Genomic DNA, 22,010 nt, shown 5'->3' with positions numbered 1-22,010 from the left:
ATATGCATTCTGAGTACTGCCTACAGGCCTCGAGGAGAAGGAACAAAGGCTACGATGAAAATGAGTACAAAAAAACTCTATAACGCATAGTTTATTAGGGGGGTTTAGATTGGAGCTATGATGAAATAAATATATTTAGGAACTGACTGGCAGATTTTCTCAATAGTAATGACTACCAAGTTAAGGTGTTACTAAGCCCGCAACAGTAAAATCAGTCTGTATATGTGGTAAAGAATGCTTGTTATACTCACTGTGGAAGCTAAGGGGTTAATCCTCAGCATTGTGTGAAAAGGATGTTTGATCCTGTCTTCTCTGATCCTCCCCTTGTTCCACAGTCCCCAATCTATCTGCTGATAGCACAGAGCCTTGGGGGCAAGCTGTTCATGCTCACTTTGATGTGTATTGCTAGAGAGTTTTTTTTTCTTGGGAGAGAGAAAGTGATCAGCACAAGGCCAATCAGCACTGTCCAGACAGAGAGTCAGGGGTTATGCCCAAGAATACTGCAATAAAAAAGTTACATTAGATTTTATAAACAGTCCTCTTCCTTTTGGCATGCACATGCACATTGTAGCCAAAGAGGGCTGTACTGCTTTACATTTAGGTATATTTCCTCTATTTGAAAAATAGTTTCTGCATTACTTTTCCACCACTTCAGTGCGATTTAACTCTCCTACACAAGGTAAATTGCACTGAAATCGCATCTGTGTCTTTATCATCGGTATGAACCAGGGCTTAGCTTTTATCCACAAGTATTTTTTACAGGTGTAGCACTACCCCCTTAGGAACCGCTAGATTTGGGTCTCCCTATATTCCTGCACAGCCAGGCACTATGCATCTTCACACAGGCTTGCATCCAGAGTCAGAGATCAGCCATTGAGCTTTGGTTTTGTTGTTTTATTTAGGGGATTTAAACTAGGATAGAGTTTGGGGTGTACAGGATGCCCAAGGAAACAGATAAAATAAGGACAACTTCTTGGAACTATTTACAAGCCTTCTCTGCAGCACAGTCTCTGTTGGAGAGCTAGCCAGTGTCTTCTTAATGTACCACGCCAGATCCTAGATGAACTCCTCTTCTTCATCCAGCAATCTGGAGGTATTGTGAGATGGGGAAACAGCTCTCATTGTTTGAACATTGCTTGTGCGGAAGTAAATTAATGTTTTGACTGACATTCTGCGGTTTAGCCACAAGATGTTACCGTTTTTCTAACACAGCCTCAGACTGCATAGATATTTGTATATTCATGAAGAGATGGGGTTTTGCACACAGGGTTGGAGAGAACAGGAAGGGGAGAGAGAAGCCATGTTTTGGAGCATGGTGAATAGGGGGCCGTGTGAGCTGAGAATCTGATGACATCCAGGAGTGAAAGCGTCCCTCAGTAACCAGAGATTGCTGCCAGGAATGCTGATGAGATTGCTGCCAGGAAGCTGATGAGATTGCTTCTAGGAAGGCTCATGAGAGCAGAGGAACTAAGCAACATATACGGCAAGACCGCATGCTTGTTGGAGAGACATTTGTTCTATTCAGAGTCACCAGCAGATGCAAAGCAGACCCGGGTCGGTAAGATTGTGCACGCACCTCATTTCAGTGTTGGCGCCTTGAGACTGAGTCCAGGCCTATAGTTAGTTAGTTAGGGTCTCTGTTTGTGTCAGGCCACAAGTGTTGTTACTGATTATTGGAAGGACTCCACAACTTAAAGTGACATTTCACATTGGAGAGCTGATAAAATCCTACAAACTCAAGCCAGACTGGCGTTTTGCTCAGAAAGAATACTCAGGCATGTGCTACAGGACCAGTTATGGGAGGGGGAATACTGTAGATTTGTGTAAGATTGTAAGCTGTTGTGCTGCACCGCAGGCTAGCCCATACTGTACACCCATACACTGATTCCTGCTCTTTTAGGGTAATAACAGGTAGGGTGTGGCAGCTTATTTGTGCCCGCCAATAGGTAAATTACTTCACTTTCTACCTTCATCCATCAGAAGGCGCCGTGCTGTGCAGCACAAGGGTCTCAGCCTTTGGGCTGGGTGTATGTAAATTTATTGTATGTTCTCAGCATTTGTGGTTGTGTTTATTTGCCACATCTAAGTAAAATTCTGTTGCGGCAAAAGCTGGTGTTGGGGTTGCTTTCTTCGTTCGTGACTTCACTGTATCCTGGGGAGCCCACCCCGGTACACGGCTTACAGTATCCCTGAACAGGGGATCTGGTGCCTGTTACTTTAAAAGTGGTCAGTCCCAAGAAGGCAGCGAATCTGGTTTCCTACAGGAGTGCTCCATCCCCTATCCACCCAGGGGGTGCAGGGATACTCATTCAGATTCTCTTCTGTACTGCTGGTGGGTTGGTGGCTGCTACCAGGCCTATCAGCTGGGCCGCTCTTTCCCTGCCATACAGATGGTCCTCGCTCTGGGGGCCAGTGGAACTCTGAGCTTCTCCCTTTCCAGCTTCAGGCCTGCAGGTGGGACCCATTACATGGAGCTACCTCGCAGCCTCCTGCCTTCAGGCCTTCAGCCTCATGTCTTCCTCACTGTCTTCAACCCGAACTATTCTGCAACTGAGCAGACTACAACACTTTTAAAGGTGTCCTGGCCCCGTTTCCAACCTCCTGTTGGGGATTGGCCATGATCCCTCAAGAGTGCAAGCCAGCTACTCCTTGGGTTTCCACCCACTCCCTCTAGGGCCTTCCTTGAAAGCCCTAGGGCAAGGGGAAATTCCAGAGGGGCCGACTTGCAGAGCCTCTCAGCTCCTGACCACAATTTGACCTTCTGACTATTAGGAGGGTGCTACACAGGTTTAATTCACTGTTTTTCAGGCAAGTTCTAGTACTGTCAGGAAGTTCAAGAGCTTTGCTGGTTCAAAACTGCCTGGCAATCAGGTATGAAGTGAGAAATAAGAGCTGATGCAGGGAATATGCAGGCAACTCTATATGCCAACACTTTATACCAGGGGTCTCCAAAGTTTCTAAACACGGGGCCAGTTTACTGTCCTTTAAACTTTAGGGAGACTGGACTTTGGCCAGTGGGAGTAAACAATATCAGTGGGAGGAATAGTCACCCCATCATTGGTATCAGTCAGAGGAATAGTGTCCCATCATTGGTAATGTAAGTGGGAGGAACAGTGCCTCATTATTGGTGTCAGTGGGAGGAATAGTGCCCCACCATTGGTGTCAGTTGGTGGAATAGTGCCTCATCATTGGTGTCAGTGGGAGGAATAGTGCCCCATCATTGGTAATGTCAGTGGGAGGAATAGTGCCCCATCATTGGTATCAGTGGGGGGAATAGTGTCCCATTGTTCGTGTCAGTGGGAGATATAGTGCTTCATTATTGGTATTAATGTGAGGGGTAATGCTCCCTTGGTGTCAGTGGCAAGAATTATGCCCCCATTGTTGGTATCAGTGGGAGAAGTAGAGCCCCAAAGGTCAGATAAACGCAAGCAAAGGGCCATATCTGGCCACCGGTCCGCAGTTTGGAGACTACTGCTGTATACTACATTGTAAACTAGATAAAATGGATATAAGGGATTTCCGGTCACATCCCTGATATTTTTGCAGAATAGGTTAGGGCCTAAGTGTCCTTAACCCTAGGTTCACACCTATGTGGATTTCAGTGCATTTTCCAGTTTGCAGAAATGCACTACAGTCCATTTAACATGCTTTTCTATGGATCTGGTTCACATCTGTGCGTTTTGAGCCAGTGTGTTTTTTGGGTAGGGCCAGTGACTTTTCTTCCAGCAGCAGATTGTGTTTTGCGTGTAATAGACGTCAATGGACCCGCACCAAAAATACAAGTGTTGCATTTTTTTATGCATTTTGTGGGTTTTTTTTGCCCATATCAAAGTATTGATTTTGATGTGACTTGAATGCGACTTTGATGTGACTTTGGATGGGTGAGATTTTTATGCAACTTTGGATGGATGCGACTTTGATGTGACTTGAAGTCACACCAAAGTTACACCCATTCAAAGTTGAATTCAAGTTGCACCCATCCAAAGTGGCATAAAAATGTCAATACTACCATACTGGCAAAAAAAACACAAAGAAACCCCAAAACACATCAAAAACGTGAGTTCAAAAACACAAAACATACTGTGAAATTGCACAATCCGCAATCCACATAGATGTAAACCTAGCCTTACTCAAATCTGAGCCTATGCTGGCAGGCAATGTCATATTCAGCAGTCCAAAGGCAGGTATAGGTGCACAGCCAGAATACAGTTACCCATGGTGATCAAAGGGTGTATATGAATTTCAGTAGAAAACCTTAATAAAACTCAGCAATCTGTAGAAAAGCTGCAATAAGAAAAGATAATGAAAACACATAAAACAAAGAGGCCTTAAATTAAAAATGAAAACAATTATTTTCCTGCTCTCTCCTCATAGCCTGCTCAGTCTGTTTAGATAGGCATCTCATCTCATTGCAGGAACACCTCTGCTTGTGCTGTTCTGATTAGATTTGGCAGCTTTCTCTTAGTACGCAGTGCAAGGGAAATATGATGAAGTCATCTTCCAGCCACTGCCAAGCTGTCGTCATATTATTTGAATACAGATGCTTGTCTACATAACAGCATTTCCCACTTCTTTTCACTAACCTTGGTATACACACCGTACAAAAGGAACACACCGTACAGTGATGCAATGATGGCTTTCAAGGTACACAATACAAACGCTGAACAAATGATACATATTCCAGTCCAGGGGCGGACTGACAACTCATGGGGCCCCCGGGCAATAGGGGATCATGGGGCCCCTGTGTCCTTGCCCAAACTCAAAAAAGCCTATGAAAAAGGTACCAGGGGCATCTCATGGGGCCCCCTACTGACCCCGGGCCCTCGGGCAGTGCCCGAGTTTCCAAATGGTCAGTCCGCCCCTGTTCCAGTCACACTAGGACATAGATGCTATACTTATGGTGGCCATACAAGCTTCAATTCGTTATTCTCATTGATGTACATTTTGATCAAAATTATCAAATCTGCAAATAGCCACAACTTCCCTTCCAATCGATTTAGACTCAGTTTTGATCAGATTTGATCAAAAATTAGTCGATTGGCCAGGGAAAACTTTTATTGATTGTTTTGTATCAATCTGCAGCACTGAGATACTTTGGTTATGAATACAATCATATTTCCATTGATTAGATTATGAGATTAAATGGTAGCAAACAGAGATGAGATTGATAACTTACTATAGTGAGTTAGGATCAGATCTTAACTAATAATCGAAATCTACTTCCCCGTGTATGGCATATTGATCAAATGGGTTCTTGACTATAGATCAATTATTCCTATTAGAAAAGATCAATCAAAAAATAAACTGATAATTTATTAAAGAGTGTATGGCCACCAATAGAGATTTGCACATGTAACGCCCTCCAGGATAGCTAGCTGTTTTTTTTTGTTAGTTAGAGGCTGAGTAGCAACCTGGGATGCTTAGCTTGTGAATGAGGTTATCTCAAGACAGGCTATGGGGGTTCTAAAGGTTAGAACTTTTGAAGCTCTCCCACCTCTCCAGAATCTTGAGAGTTTTCTGGAGGAGAGATGGAGGGGGAGGGGAGAAAGCTTTGATTTGCATGCTTGCGGGACCTTGGCAAATCCCCTAGTAGGAGGCTGGACATGGTGACCAAGGCAACCTTTAAGAATCACAGAGCCTGGGAGTAGCAGGTCAGTGTTGGGTGGAAGATGGAGTGAGAGGCTGGAGCATGGAACTTGGGAGGGGGATCAGGGAAGGGGCCTACCTACAGGCAGGTGTTGCATAAGGGGATCTCCACTGTACCATCGTCTACCAGAAGGGACTATGGGAACAGCAGGGAAAGAGCCAGTCCAGTGGAAGGCCTGAAGGCAGCTACCAACCCATTCAGCTATCAGGAAGGACAGTGTGAGTACTCTTACATCCCTTGAGCCAGATAAGGGGAGAGGGCAGTCAGGTGGAGAACCCAACTAGCTCCTCAGCTGGGACTGTTTACGTTGGAAGTTTCTGGGTCCCCTTGCCCAGGGAATTCCCTTAGTACAGCTGGGTGAAGAGGAGGATTCATCTGGGGTATGAGAAGGTACACCAGAGAGCTGGAGTGCTCTTATAGAAGAGAAGTCTTTTCTTTTTGTCCATAGACATAGTTACTAAGGAGTTGTCCTCACAGTTCACAATTCCTTGGGCATCCCATGCATCCCTCAACCGTATCCAAGTGCAATACAGCTTAATAAAACTACAAAAACAAGCCTAAAGACTGGTGACTGTCTCCAGTGTGCAAGTGTGGAAAAAGAAAATGCGTGTTGCCTGGCTGTGCAGAGCTATAGGGGGACCCAAAAATCAGTGACTCCTAAGGTGGTAGTGCTACACATAGTTTATTTTAGAATTGTGCTTCAAACAATGGCCTACCAAATAAAGTCAGATCTTGTAGAGTCTGCCATTGAATTAGGTAGTTAGATGTGCACATATAATTCAATTATGTTTTGATGTCATTTGGCCCAACCTCCACCTGCAAAAACATCTCTATTCACACAGGAAATGTGGCTAGATTTCCTCATAAGGTTAGGATATACTGATCCTCCCCCTTTTCCACAGTCCCCAGTCCATCTGCTGATAGCACAGAGCATTGGGTTCAAGCTGCTCGTGCTCACTTTCATGTGTATTGCTAGAGAGTTGATATTTTTCTTAGGAGAGTGCATGCAGGGTCCTGAGTTTAGTAACACTTTAAGTTATTAGAGCACGTCGTTCCACCATCTACTGTCCGTCTAGCTTTGGTGCCTGCCCAGGGGAGCCCCTATGTTACCAAAATGTGCATAAATAAGGTGCTTTTTATTGAATTAATATATGTGATACACAGTATTATTTTTTTTTATATTCACATTGTTTTCTTATTATATATGACTTTTTCATTTATGCATATTTTAGTGAATTTTGGTGCTGAACTCTCATGTGTCCTGAAGAAACTAATAAAGAGAAACACGTTGACTCATGAGGGCTCACGATCTCACCACACAATTATCCAACAAATTGTGTATTGATATGATACCAATAGTGGGCATAGTAAGTCAGCAGATGCATTAATCATGAAATTATGCACATATTGTTTTTAATATATATCTCAGCTTAAATGATAAGCTGTTTTAACCGCTTCCCCACCGCCCTATAGCAGATATACTGCTACAGGGCGGCAGGGGTGCGCAAAATCACATACATACATTTCCAGGTGGGTTCCCCCCAGTGTTAGAATGTCTGCTGCAGTCCCGCAGTCCTGCTAAAAGTCGCTGATCGCCACCATTACTAGTAGAAAAAAAAAAAAAAAAAAACAGTATCTATACTGCCATTTGTAAACACTATAACTTTCACGTAAACCAATTAATTTACATGTATTGGGATTTGTTTTAGCAAAGACATGTATCAGAATACTGTACATTTTGTCATAAATTTATGACGAAATTAGATTTTTTAATTTTTTTACTGGACATGTTTAATAGCAAAAAGTCCAAAATATAGTTTTTTTCTCAAATTTGTTGGTCTTTTTTTCTTTTATAGCGCAAAAAATAAAAACCGCACAGGCGATCAAATACCACCAAAAGAAAGCTCAATTCGTGGGAAAAAAATGGACTTCAATTTAATTTGGGTGCAGCGTTGCATGAGCACGGAATTGTCAGTTAAAATAACACAATGCTGTAACGCAAAAAATGGCCTGGTCAGGAAGGGGGGTAAATTCTCTGGAGGGTAAGTGGTTAATATGGTTGTAAATAAACAGTATATTTTATGAAGTATTGTCAAGTTCCCTTTTTCATTGCCAGTAGAGTAAATTATAAATGTTTTTCTTTTTTTGGTTTCATTGGAAAGATATCATCTCCCTTGTTAAATCTAAAGGACAGGAAGTGAATGGAAATCCTCCTAATGTAACACTTTCTAATCAGTTGAAAAAAACCCCAGCAGCTTTAACCCTCCCTACAGTATCCAAAATGAAAAAGAGTTTTGCCTTTTAAAACCCAACTCCAATAGTCTGACACATTCTATCTTCGCTCTCCCAACTGTGGTTACAATCCTGACTCCTCCTACAATGCAGGGTTGATAGCCCTGCATTGTATGTGATGATGCTGAGGTTCCGCTGAAGGGAGAGAAGGACAGTGATGGAGCTGGACAGAGCAGCATATAGATTTAGTAATGCAACCTCTTCAGCCCCCCCTCTACCTGACAAACATTTAACCCATGCAGTGCAGGGGACCCTATGGCAAGGATAGATTTTGTCTAATTCTTAGAGTTGGGCTTTTCCAAGCTGCCAGGGACACAAGATGGCAGATAAGCAAAGAAAAAGAAGTGGAAGGAACAAAAGTATACTGTTCTGGATCGTGGCATCAATACACAAATATGATTTACTGACAATGGTCCTGTTTATATAATATACCAACATTGTATCATTCTGGTAAAAAGTGTAATAATGAAATAAGAGTATGGGGGGGGGGGGGCTACAGAAAAGCTCCACGACTATAATTCTTGAAAGAAAATTTATACTGAAAAAATGCAGACTCTGCCAGGGCTGAACTCTCCTTTTGAAAATGCTAGTTCCCTGGCTGGCGTGATGATCCACTGGCTTCCATATGGAGAGAATGCAGGAACAGGGGTGGACTGACCATTTGGGAACTTGTTAACTGCCCGAGGGCCCGGGGACAGTAGGGGGCCCCATGAAATACCCCTGGTACCTTTTCATAGGCTTTTTTGGGTGTGGTTTGAGTGTGGGCAAGGACACAGGGGGCCCCATGATCCCCTGTTGCCCGGGGGGCCCCATGGGTTGTCAGTCCACCCCTGTGCAGGAACTATCATTTTAAGACCAGGCATGGCAGCCCAAATAGTTCATTTAGTACAAGTTCTATTTAAAGTGGACCTATCATTATATGTTGTATCTAGAGATGAGCGAATTTCTCAAAAATTCGATTCGGCTGATTCGGCGAATTCCAGTGTGAAATTCGATTCGATGCGAATTTCTTCGCTACGAAGATGACTTATAAAAAGGGTTTCTAGGCTTCAGAGAGCCTTTAAATTAGAGCAGAACACTGTACCTTTAATTTAAATGCCCTTGGAGATGAGGAAAGAGAAGGAGAAGGAGAAGGAGAAGGATGAGAAGAAGGAGAAGGATGAGAAGAAGGAGAAGGAGAAGGATGAGAAGAAGGAGAAGGAGAAGGATGAGAAGAAGGAGAAGGAGAAGGATGAGAAGAAGGAGAAGGATGAGAAGAAGGAGAAGGAGAAGGATGAGAAGAAGGAGAAGGATGAGGAGAAGAAGGATGAGAAGAAGGAGAAGGAGAAGGATGAGAAGAAGGAGAAGGATGAGAAGAAAGAGAAGGATGAGAAGGAGAAGGATGAGAAGAAGGAGAAGGAGAAGGATGAGAAGAAGGAGAAGGAGAAGGATGAGAAGAAGGAGAAGGATGAGAAGAAGGATGAGAAGGATGAGAAGAAGGAGAAGGAGAAGGATGAGAAGAAGGAGAAGGATGAGAAGAAGGATGAGAAGAAGGAGAAGGATGAGAAGAAGGAGAAGGAGAAGGATGAGAAGAAGGAGAAGGATGAGAAGAAGGAGAAGGATGAGAAGAAGGAGAAGGAGAAGGATGAGAAGAAGGAGAAGGATGAGAAGAAGGAGAAGGATGAGAAGAAGGATGAGAAGAAGGAGAAGGATGAGAAGAAGGAGAAGGAGAAGGATGAGAAGAAGGAGAAGGATGAGAAGAAGGAGAAGGATGAGAAGAAGGATGAGAAGAAGGAGAAGGATGAGAAGAAGGAGAAGGATGAGAAGGAGAAGGATGAGAAGACGGAGAAGGAGAAGGAGAAGCAGAAGGAGAAGGATGAGAAGAAGGAAAAGGAGAAGGATGAGAAGATGGAGAAGGAGAAGGATGAGAAGAAGGAGAAGGAGAAGGATGAGAAGAAGGAGAAGGAGAAGGATGAGAAGAAGGAGAAGGAGAAGGATGAGAAGAAGGAGAAGGATGAGAAGAAGGATGAGAAGAAGGAGAAGGATGAGAAGAAGGAGAAGGATGAGAAGAAGAAGGAGAAGGATGAGAAGAAGGAGAAGGATGAGAAGAAGGAGAAGGATGAGAAGAAGGAGAAGGAGAAGGATGAGAAGAAGGAGAAGGATGAGAAGAAGGAGAAGGATGAGAAGAAGGAGAAGGAGAAGGATGAGAAGAAGGAGAAGGAGAAGGATGAGAAGAAGGAGAAGGAGAAGGATGAGGAGAAGGAGAAGGATGAGAAGAAGGAGAAGGATGAGAAGAAGGAGAAGGAGAAGGATGAGAAGAAGGAGAAGGAGAAGGATGAGGAGAAGGAGAAGGATGAGAAGAAGGAGAAGGATGAGAAGAAGGAGAAGGAGAAGGATGAGAAGAAGGAGAAGGATGAGAAGAAGGAGAAGGAGAAGGATGAGAAGATGGAGAAGGAGAAGGATGAGAAGAAGGAGAAGGAGAAGGATGAGAAGAAGGAGAAGGATGAGAAGAAGGAGAAGGATGAGGAGAAGGAGAAGGATGAGAAGAAGGAGAAGGATGAGAAGAAGGAGAAGGATGAGAAGAAGGAGAAGGATGAGAAGAAGGAGAAGGAGAAGGATGAGAAGAAGGAGAAGGATGAGAAGAAGGAGAAGGATGAGAAGAAGGAGAAGGAGAAGGAGAAGCAGAAGGAGAAGGATGAGAAGAAGGAAAAGGAGAAGGATGAGAAGATGGAGAAGGAGAAGGATGAGAAGAAGGAGAAGGAGAAGGATGAGAAGAAGGAGAAGGAGAAGGATGAGAAGATGGAGAAGGAGAAGGATGAGAAGAAGGAGAAGGAGAAGGATGAGAAGAAGGAGAAGGAGAAGGATGAGAAGAAGGAGAAGGAGAAGGATGAGAAGAAGGAGAAGGATGAGAAGAAGGATGAGAAGAAGGAGAAGGATGAGAAGAAGGAGAAGGAGAAGGATAAGAAGAAGGAGAAGGATGAGAAGAAGGAGAAGGATGAGAAGAAGGATGAGAAGAAGGATGAGAAGAAGGAGAAGGATGAGAAGAAGGACAGTTCTGTGACAGTTTCTGTCTATTTCTGACAGTTCTGGGACATTCACTCCATACAGCTGTTTCAACCGCTGTATGGAGGGAATGTCATGGAACTGTCAGAAATAGACTATTAATGACAGTTCTGGGACTGTCCTTCCATGCAGCGGTTGAAACATTGTATGTATTTGTTTCCATAAATGGATCCATTTATGGAAACAAATACATACAATGTTTCAACCGCTGTATGGAAGGACAGTCCCAGAACTGTCATTAATAGTCTATTTCTGACAGTTCTATGACATTCCCTCCATACAGCGGTTGAAACAGCTGTATGGAGTGAATGTCCCAGAACTGTCAGAAATAGACTATTTATGACAGTTCTGGGACTGTCCTTCCATACAGCGGTTGAAACATTGTATGTATTTGTTTCCATAAATGGATCCATTTATGGAAACAAATACATACAATGTTTCAACCGCTGTATGGAAAGACAGTCCCAGAACTGTCATTAATAGTCTATTTCTGACAGTTCCATGACATTCCCTCCATACAGCGGTTGAAACAGCTGTATGGAGTGATTGTCCCAGAACTGTCAGAAATAGTCTATTTCTGACAGTTCTGGGACATTCACTCCATACAGCTGTTTCAACCGCTGTATGGAGGGAATGTCATGGAACTGTCAGAGTCCCAGAACTGTCATTAATAGTCTATTTCTGACAGTTCCATGACATTCCCTCCATACAGCGGTTGAAACAGCTGTATGGAGTGAATGTCCCAGAACTGTCAGAAATAGACTATTTATGACAGTTCTGGGACATTCACTCCATACAGCGGTTGAAACATTGTATCTATTTTTTTCCATAAATGACATTCTGCAGATACACTTAGAGGAGCGCTGCAGATACACTTTTTGCCGGCTTGGAATTATTCTTATTTTCATCCTACTTCTTCTTTTTCTTCTTATGAGGATGAGGATGAGGATGAAGAAGAAGAAGTAGGATGAAAATAAGATTAATTCCAAGCCGGCAAAAAGTGTATCTGCAGCGCTCCTCTAAGTGTATTTGCAGAATGTCATTTATGGAAAAAAATAGATACAATGTTTCAACCGCTGTATGGAGTGAATGTCCCAGAACTGCCATAAATAGTCTATTTCTGACAGTTCTGGGACATTCACTCCATACAGCTGTTTCAACCGCTGTATGGAGGGAATGTCATAGAACTGTCAGAAATAGACTATTAATGACAGTTCTGGGACTGTCCTTCCATACAGCGGTTGAAACATTGTATCTATTTGTTTCCATAAATGGATCCATTTATGGAAACAAATACATACAATGTTTCAACCGCTGTATGGAAGGACAGTCCCAGAACTGTCATTAATAGTCTATTTCTGACAGTTCCATGACATTCCCTCCATACAGCGGTTGAAACAGCTGTATGGAGTGAATGTCCCAGAACTGTCAGAAATAGACTATTTATGACAGTTCTGGGACATTCCCTCCATACAGCGGTTTCCGGCAAAAAGTGTATGTGCAGAGTTCCTCTATTCTGCAGATACACTTAGAGGAGCTCTGCAGATACACTTAGAGGAGCTCTGCACATACACTTTTTGCCGGCTTGGAATTATTCTTATTTTCATCCTACTTCTTCTTCTTCTTCTTCTTCTTCATCCTCATCCTCATCCTCTTCTTCTTCTTCTGAGGATGAGGATGAAGAAGAAGAAGAAGAAGAAGAAGAAGTAGGATGAAAATAAGATTAATTCCAAGCCGGCAAAAAGTGTATGTGCAGAGCTCCTCTAAGTGTATCTGCAGAGCTCCTCTAAGTGTATCTGCAGAATAGAGGAACTCTGCACATACACTTTTTGCCGGCTTGCAATTATTCTTATTTTCATCCTACTTCTTCTTCTTCTTCTTCTTCTTCTTCATCCTCTTCTTCTTCTTCTGAGGATGAGGATAAAGAAGAAGAAGAAGAAGAAGAAGAAGAAGTAGGATGAAAATAAGATTAATTCCAAACAGGCAAAAAGTGTATGTGCAGAGCTCCTCTAAGTGTATCTGCAGAATAGAGGAACTCTGCACATACACTTTTTGCCGGCTTGGAATTATTCTTATTTTCATCCTACTGCTTCTTCTTCTTCTTCATCCTCATCCTCATCCTCAGAAGAAGAGGATGAGGATGAGGATGAAGAAGAAGAAGAAGAAGAAGAAGAAGAAGTAGGATGAAAAGAAGAATAATTCCAAGCCGGCAAAAAGTGTATGTGCAGAGTTCCTCTATTTCTGACAGTTCTCTCACAGCTTCTTCACATGTACAGCGGTTGAAACATCTGTATCCTAAATGGAAACTAATAGATACAAATTGTATCTATTAGTTTCCATTTAGGATACAGATGTTTCAACCGCTGTACATGTGAAGAAGCTGTGAGAGAACTGTCAGAAATAGAGGAACTCTGCACATACACTTTTTGCCGGCTTGGAATTATTCTTCTTTTCATCCTACTTCTTCTTCTTCTTCTTCATCCTCATCCTCTTCTTCTGAGGATGAAGATGAAGAAGAAGAAGAAGTAGGATGAAAAGAAGAATAATTCCAAGCCGGCAAAAAGTGTATGTGCAGAGTTCCTCTATTTCTGACAGTTCTCTCACAGCTTCTTCACATGTACAGTGGTTGAAACATCTGTATCCTAAATGTAAACTAATAGATACAATGTTTCAACCGCTAAACATGTGTTCCTTCTGTCAGAGAACTGTCAGAAATAGCGGAGCTCACTGCAGGGACACTTTTGCTGGCTGATCGGGAAATGTTCGATTCGCGCACCCGAAGTAGGCAAAATTTCGGTTTCGCCGCAAATCGAATATTTCCTGAAATTCGACTCGAATTCCGGTTCGCCTGGTTTGATTCGCTCATCTCTAGTTGTATCCCACCTTTATCTTGTCACTATAGTGGTAGTAAACTCTTCTTTAATCATTTTATAATAAAGCTTACCTGTAGGTACAATTAATATCTCCTATGCGTGAACCGTTATCAGATATTAGCCCTTTTTGATAAATAATATAAATTCCTCCTGCGCTATATGGAGTACCTAGAGATGAAATCCGCTCGCACTCTGAACTGATACCTTATACGGTGAATCAAACTAAACAAATCATATAGTGCAGCGCTACTGTAATATTACCCCAATATCAACTCATACAATATTCAAATAAAATATTCAAATAATCTACACATGTGACTAAATGAACAGATAAATAAATAAACAAAGTGCCACAATGTGCTCCTAATTAAAGTGTGCAATTTAATAAGTGACCAGCGGTCCTGTTATAAACTGCAGGACTGGTGCCTCAATAATCCTTCAACATATGTGTAAATATACACTGACCCCCCCCCTTAAATAATATAGATCACACACTGCAAACGTGATCAGTGTACACAATAAGATGACCAACTTAAATACAGATAAATGATTTTAAATCATTTTTCCTTAATAAAAAGTTCATAAATCCTCCAAATTCGTGCTCCACACAAAAACAGCTCATGCAAAGTGATGAAAGAGTGATGATTTCCTGTGATGGTGTCAACACACTCCTCTTGTGGCTAAAATGCCCCCTCACCTTCAATCTGCGACCCAAAGGGCCACTAAGCCTCCAAGATCACTCTTAGATCTTTCTCCAGTATTGGTAAGTATCCTCAGTACTCCTTCCAGGGACCCCTTCTCAGGTGGATCAATACTCAAGACCTCTCAGGACAGTATCACCAGCTAAATATATCACTCACCATAAACCATGATGAGTGAAGAAAAGATCCTTCATAGTGTAGTAATATAGTATCAAATCAGCCTCTTTATTAAATAAAAAATGCCCACTCACTTGTAACAAGTTCAATTCTTATCTCTGAACTGCAACAAAACCGCATGCATGAGTGTACTGTACACCCATGCATGCGGTTTTTTGCTGTATGTAGCAAAAAAAAATAAAAATCCCAGTGGTGAATAAATACCACCAAAATAAAATTTTATCTGTCTCAAAAAAATGCTAAAAAACTCATATAGGTACAGTGTTGCATGACCGCACAATTGTCATTCAAAGCGTGACAGCACTGAAAGCTGAAAATTGGCCTGGACAGGAAGGGGGTAAAAGTGGCCAAACTTGAAGTGGTTAAAGTGTATCCAAAGTGAAACTTTTTTTGTTGTTGTTTTGGATAGAGTGGTGAAACTCCTGTCCGCTATGTGTATTGCTGCCTGTGTCCCTCCTAGGGAAAGTCACTTTTTCTACTGTCACTGGGACTTAAGGTGACAGAAAAATTGAAACTACTGACAGCACATCAGCTCTTCCAATGGAGAGGGATCCTCAGGTTCCAGATTTGATCTCACTGCCTGTTACAGTATGTGTACAGGACAGGAATTGAGTGGAACCATCTTGAATGGGGCACAGATGGCAACAAAAAAAAAATTAGGTTTAGCTATAGCTATAAATATACTCTGAGCCTAATGATGCCAGCTTGCTGGTATTTTACTGGCCTGACTGCCAAAATTGATACGTATTACCAATGTTATTAGGCAACTAATAGGCAACACTTTTTTTTTGCATTGTGGATAGAGTACGGGAGGCCATCTGTGCTCCACAGAAGCGATTTACCTTCACTTCCTGTCCCATAGCCAAAAAAGGAAGTGAGATATAATCCCTGCAAATTAGGGGATTCCACTGCCTCCCCCCCAGTTTACCAGAATTAATTGTAAGGTTTCTTCTCTATTACCGTTCTACAGACAACTCAAAATTTGGGATTTTCTTTTACTTTTGATGGTAACAGTAAACATGAAAAATAGAGAGGGTGGATCTCCTTAACAGGGGCACAGACAGCAATAAAAATTGACAGGTGTTCTAATCTACCTCCACTCTAACACTAAAAAAGGTTTTGCTTCTTCTTATATTTTAAAGCGGCATTAAACCAAAAATGTAATATATTGCAGCTTACCAATCATTAACCACTTGCACTCCTGAGGATTTACCCCCCTTAATGACCAGGCCTCTTTTTGCTACTCGGCGCTGCACTAATTCAACTGATAATTGCGTGGTCATGCAATGCTGCACCCAAACTAAATTTATGGCCTTTTTTTTTACACAAATAGAGCTTTCTTTTGGTGGTATTTGATCACCTGTGCGCTTTTTATTTTTCACGCTATAAACAAAAAAAGACTGAAAATTTTGAAGAAAAACAATATTTTTTACTTTCAGCTATAAAAAATAGATCGTAAACTCAAAGTTAGTTATAAATTTAGGCCAAAATGTATTCTGCTACGTTTTTGGTAAAAAAAAAATCCCAATAAGTGTATATTGATTGCTTTGTGTGAAAGTTATAGCGTCTACAAACTATGGTATAGATACTGCAATTTATGCCATTGCTATACAGTGCTGCGCTAGTTTAAATGACAATTGCGCAGTCATGCAATATGGTACATAAATGAAATTTATGTCCTTTTTTTCCACACAAATAGAGCTTTCTTTTGGTGGTATTTGATCACCTGTGCACTTTTTATTTTTGGCGCTATAAACAAAAAAAATTTGGAAGGAAAAAAATGTTTTTAAAAAAACAATATTTTCTCATTTCAGTCATAAAAAAAATCCAAAAAAACTAAAATTACATCATAAATTTAAGCCAAAATGTATTCTGCTACATGTTTTTGGTTAAAAAAAATCCCAGTAAGTGTATATTTATTGCTTTGTGTGAAAGTTATAGCGTCTACAAACTATGGTATAGATAATGGAATTTACACAGCTTTTACATTCTGGCTGCCCATCACATTTCTTGAGGTGCTAAAATACCAGGATAGTACAAAAGTCCTCAAATGACCCCTTTTTGGAAAGTAGACACCCTAAGCTATCTGCTGAGAGGCATATTGAGTCCATTTATTTTTTTCCACAAGTTTCTGGAAAATGACAAAAACATTTTTTTTTTTTACACAAAGTTGTCATTTAAATGATTTATTTCTCACACAAGCCATGGGTATATGTGGAATTACACCCCAAAATACATTCTGCTACTTCTACCCAGTTTGGGGATACCACATGTGTGAGACTTTTTGGGAGCCTAGCCACATACAGGAGCCTGACATCCAATGACCACTTTGAAAGCCTGAAGGTGCGTAACTTCCTCATTACACTTCCTCACTACCTATCACAGTTTTGAAGGCCCTGACATGCCAGGATAGCACCAAACTCCCCCAAATGACCCCTTTCTGGAAAGTAGACACCCCAAGAAATTTAAAAAGAGGCATGGTGAGTATTTTGCAAATCTAATTTTTTCTCACAAGGTTTTGAAATATAAATACTTACCATGCTTCTTATCAAATTCCTTGGGGTGTCTACTTTCCAAAAAGGGGTCATTTGGGGGGGGGAGGGGGTTAGGTGCTATCCTGGCATTTCAGGGCCTCCGAAACTGTGATAGGTAGTCTGGAAGTGTAATGAGGAAATAAAGTCCTTTAAAAGCCTGAAGGTGCTTATTGGATTTTGGGGTCCTGTGCTTGGCTAGACTGCCAAAATGTCTCTCACATGTGGTACCCCCATACTTGGGAGAAGTAGCAGAATGTATTTTGGGGAGTAATTCTACATATACCCATGGCATGTGTAAGCAGAAAATCATTTACGTGACAATTTTGTGTAAAAAAAAAAACAATTTTCCAAAAACTTGTGGTCATTTTCCAAAAACTTGTGGTACAAAAATAAATTCTTCTATTGATTCAACATGCCTCTCAGCAAATAGTTTGGGGTGTCTACTTTCCAAAAAGGGGTCGTTTTGGGGGGTGGGGGTGTTTTATTCCCAGCATTTGAAGTTTATGCCACACTCACTCTTCTAACCACCTGAAGATCAAACCTTTTCTGACACTTTTTGTTCACATGAAAAAAATCTGTATTTTTTGCTAGGAAATTAATTTAAACCCCCAAACATTATATATTTTTTTAAAACAGACACCCTAGTGAATAAAATGGTGGGTACTACAATTTTATATGGCACATAGTACTCGCGCAGCGATTTTTCAAAAGCAATTTTAAAAACAAAAAATACACCTTTTTTACTTTTAATGCACAAAAACACAATATAGTGGCCAATTATTTGGTAAGATATAAAATATGATGGTATGCCGAGTAAATAGTTACCAAACAAGACATGCTTTAAAACTGCGCATGCCCCGTGCAATGGCGACAAACTGCATACATTTTTAATATCCATAGGCAACACTAAAAGCCTTTAAAAGCTACCATTTTAGATTTACAGAGGAGGTCTAGTGTTAGAATTACTGCCCTTGATCTGACGTTCACGGCGATACCTCACATGTATGGTGCAACTGCTGTTTACATACCGGCACAGGGTCAACGCTTGTGTACACAGGTGTGCATGCATGGGAAGAGCAAGTTTTTTTTTTTTTTAAGTTATTTTGATTTTTTAAAATTATTTTTGCACTGTAACTTTCATTTTTTTTTATCACTTTTAATGCTATCACAGGAAATGCAAATATCCCCTATAACTTCAATGGGCATTGTCATATATTCTTTTTTGAGAAATCTGGGGTCTATCAGACTCTAGATATCTCCTCTGCCCTTACATTATCTAATCAAACCAAAATCGGTGTGATCAGATGCTTTCCCAATTTACAAATGGCGCTGTTTATATCCTGCAAAACTGAAGTGATGAAATGCTTGTAGCTTCCGAATTCTTAGACTATAGAGATGATTGGCACCACTCTGGTCTCCAATCAGCTCTATGGTCAGCTGGCAGAAACACCAGTTGCATTCTCAGGTTCCCCCGATGGCACGGGACTGCCCGAGAAGGCCGTGGAAGGCAGCAGGGGAGGTGGGCATCATATCCCGCTGCTTGTAAAAGCAATCCTGCAGCTAATTAGCCATTTGGATTGCTTTTACATGAAAGCTGATCGCCGACTGAAAAAAATGATACCAAGATGATGCCTGCAGCTGTAGGCATCATCCTGGTATAACCATTCAAATCCAGTGATGTACCAGTACATCGCTGGTCCTTATTGGTTATATATGCTATGTTCTTTTTTTTTGTATGCAGCCCGTGGACTGAATGAAAAAAAGAGAAGAAATCTCTGGCAGAAAAAGTGTGTGGTATGCCCACCATAAGAATATACCGCCCTGCATCCACCCACTTCTAATGGTGGGCACACATTAGGTCACACTTTGCCACATGCGCCAGTTCCAAGATTGTACAAATGTCTAAATAGTGGCACGCTTGAATAAAAATTGTCCACGTATAAGTGGTACCCCATATAGAAAAAGGATGACACCAAGTCCCAAACTATCTTGCCACTGCTCCCCATGTAACCTGGGCCTCCGGGGGGCTCCATGTGACTATCTTTTCCCTCGTAAATCCGAAACGTATAAGTATAGCCTGTTGTCCTCTCACAGGTCTTCTACATCTTGACCCCATATCTGGCACACTTGCTGGGGAGAAATTGTTTGAATGCAAGGCGGCCAGAAAAATTAATCAGGGACTCATCAACGCAGATTTTTTGCTGGGGAGTATAGACATCTGCAAATTTTTGGTTAAGGTCATTTGCGAGGGGCTGAATTTTGTGGAACCAATCAAATTCAGGGTTACCCCGAGGATGACAGAGTGTATTGTCGCTGAAATGCATAAAACACATTATACTCTCATATCTATGCCTGGCCATGGCAGCAGAGAACATGGTATAAGATGAATCAGGTCTGCGGACCAATACAACCGCAATTCATTTTTTTTAGTAATGCCCATGTTGAGGGTTAGGCCCAAAAAAAATGTAAATTCGGAAACCGTAATGAGTTTCCATGCGACTGGTCTGGCAAGGTTTGAATTTGGGTTGGCGGCGATAAATTGTTGTGCATATAATTTGCTTTGATCCACAATCAACGCATACAGATATTCCGTGAAAAACAGCTCCAAAATCAAGGAGGTATGTGAAAGACCAAGATGTACTAGACCGCTGGTGCTCGCCAGTTCACCAAAAGGTAGCGTGGAACTAGTACTGGCACTCTGCTGCATATGAGAGTCATCAAAATCTACCGGCAAGTGCTAACAGAGATCAGGCCTGATTCTGCAAACACTGCGGTTTTGTGTGCAATGTATCAAGTGACAGTGACCTACTGACACTGCACTTGTTGGGGGAGAAGGGGGGGGTAAGCGTAGGGGCTAAACGCAGGTGCTGGCAGGTGCCGGGGCTGACCCCACTAATGCTGCGCTTTTGGGGACGCTATACTAATGTGAACGCTGGTATAGTGCTGATCTGATCAAAGATATTGATCCGTTCAGACACTATACTAGCAGTGGAGGTATATTGTACATGAACGTGCTCCTGGCAATCAAGGGGTTACATGTGATGACTGGTGTACTGACGGGCAATCTGATGCTATCTTGGGAGGGGCGTGAAAACCACGGGAGCGCAAATCATGTATGTATATATATGTGATTTGGCGCACCCACGCTGCCCTGTAACAGTATTTCTGCTATAGGGTGGTCAGTGTTACATCAATGCGTTACTTTAACTGACAAATGCGCGGTCATGCAACACTGCACCCAAATTAAATTTACATCCTTTTTTTCCCACAAATTGAGCTTTCTTTCGGTGGTATTTGATCGCCTGCGCGTTTGTTATTTTTTGCGCAATAAAAAAAAAAGGCTGACAATTTTGATAAAAAAACAATATTTTGGACTTTTTGCTATAAAACATGTCCTGTAAAAAAAAATGTAAAAATCAATTTTCGTCATAAATTTCGACCAAAATGTATTCTGCGACATGTCTTTGCTAAAGAAAAAATCCCAATACGTGTAAATTAATTGGTTTACATGAAAGTTATAGCGTCTACAAATGGTGGGAAAGATACTGGGATTTTTTTTTTCTTATACTAATAATGGCGGCGATCAGGGATTTATGACAATGATCAGAGACTTATGGCGGGACTGCGGCGGACATTTTGACACTGGGGGGGAACTGACTTGGAGTCACTGACATCCCCAGTGACACCAATACAGTGATCAGTGCAAAAAAAAAACACTGACACTGTACTAATGGCACTGGGGAGGAAGGGGTTAACTTTTTTTAGGCAATGAAAGGGTTTACTGTGTGAGGGGAGTGTTTTACTAGGGGGTGGGGGTGTGTGCTTCACAGGAACACACTGATCTGGAGAGATAAACTCCTCTCTCAGGATCAGTGCGTTAGGAGCTGACAGCTGTGCTCTGTGTCACTGTTTGCCGGCAATCGTCGGGACCCGGCGGGTAATGACCGGCCGGGACCCAGTGATTGACACCCGCTGCCGCGATCGGCGGGACGGGTAGGGTGGGTGCGCGCCTCGTGCGCGCCCCCTACCTGTTTTGCAAAATGACGTTTTAAAAAGTGATTTTGCCCAGTGGTGCCACTTTGTGGCTGTTTTTCTACGGTGGCTGGACGGCAAGCAGTTAAATGTGGTGGCTGCATTTGTTTTCTTTTCTTAGGCTTTTCCCCCTTTGTTTTCATTTGGTGATCTGGCCAGTAACACTTCTTCTGTGTTAGTGAGACACAACAATGGAGGAATGACATAGGAAGCACAGCAGACAGCAACATTGTCAGTCTGGGGGGGGGGGGGGGGCGGGGTGTAAAATGTATTAGCAGATTTGAATGCAATAACAAATTGAAGCCAAACTCCAGCTCACACTTTGTAATCAGTTACAGTTTTTCCTTTTTGGGATAAAGGTTTTACATAAATAAATAAAACTGATTGTTTGAACCACCCCTGCCAGTGGTAAATGGATTATTTCATCCCTGTAACAGATAAATATTACTTGAACCTCAGAAAAACCACAGAGGTACTGGCTGAATCACCAGATGAAAATAGCAGAAAGAAAGCCTAAAAAGGAGACTTCAATGCAGCGATCACATCTAGGAATTGGAAAGCTACACTAAAATAAATGTTTGGTTTTTTTCAGAACATTTGGCAACTATATGTAGCACCCTCCTAGTTTAGCTAGGGGGAGCTAGAGTCCTGATTGTCAGCGAGGAAGGCAGAGTAAAAGCCTGGGTGTAATAGCCAGAGGGTCAAATTGTGG

The sequence above is a fragment of the Staurois parvus genome, unplaced genomic scaffold, assembly GCF_062004578.1.
Source record: "Staurois parvus isolate SC_StPar_1 unplaced genomic scaffold, SC_StPar_1.0 ptg000017l, whole genome shotgun sequence".
Lineage (NCBI taxonomy): Eukaryota > Metazoa > Chordata > Amphibia > Anura > Ranidae > Staurois > Staurois parvus.
Note: the sequence above shows the minus strand (reverse complement) of the source record.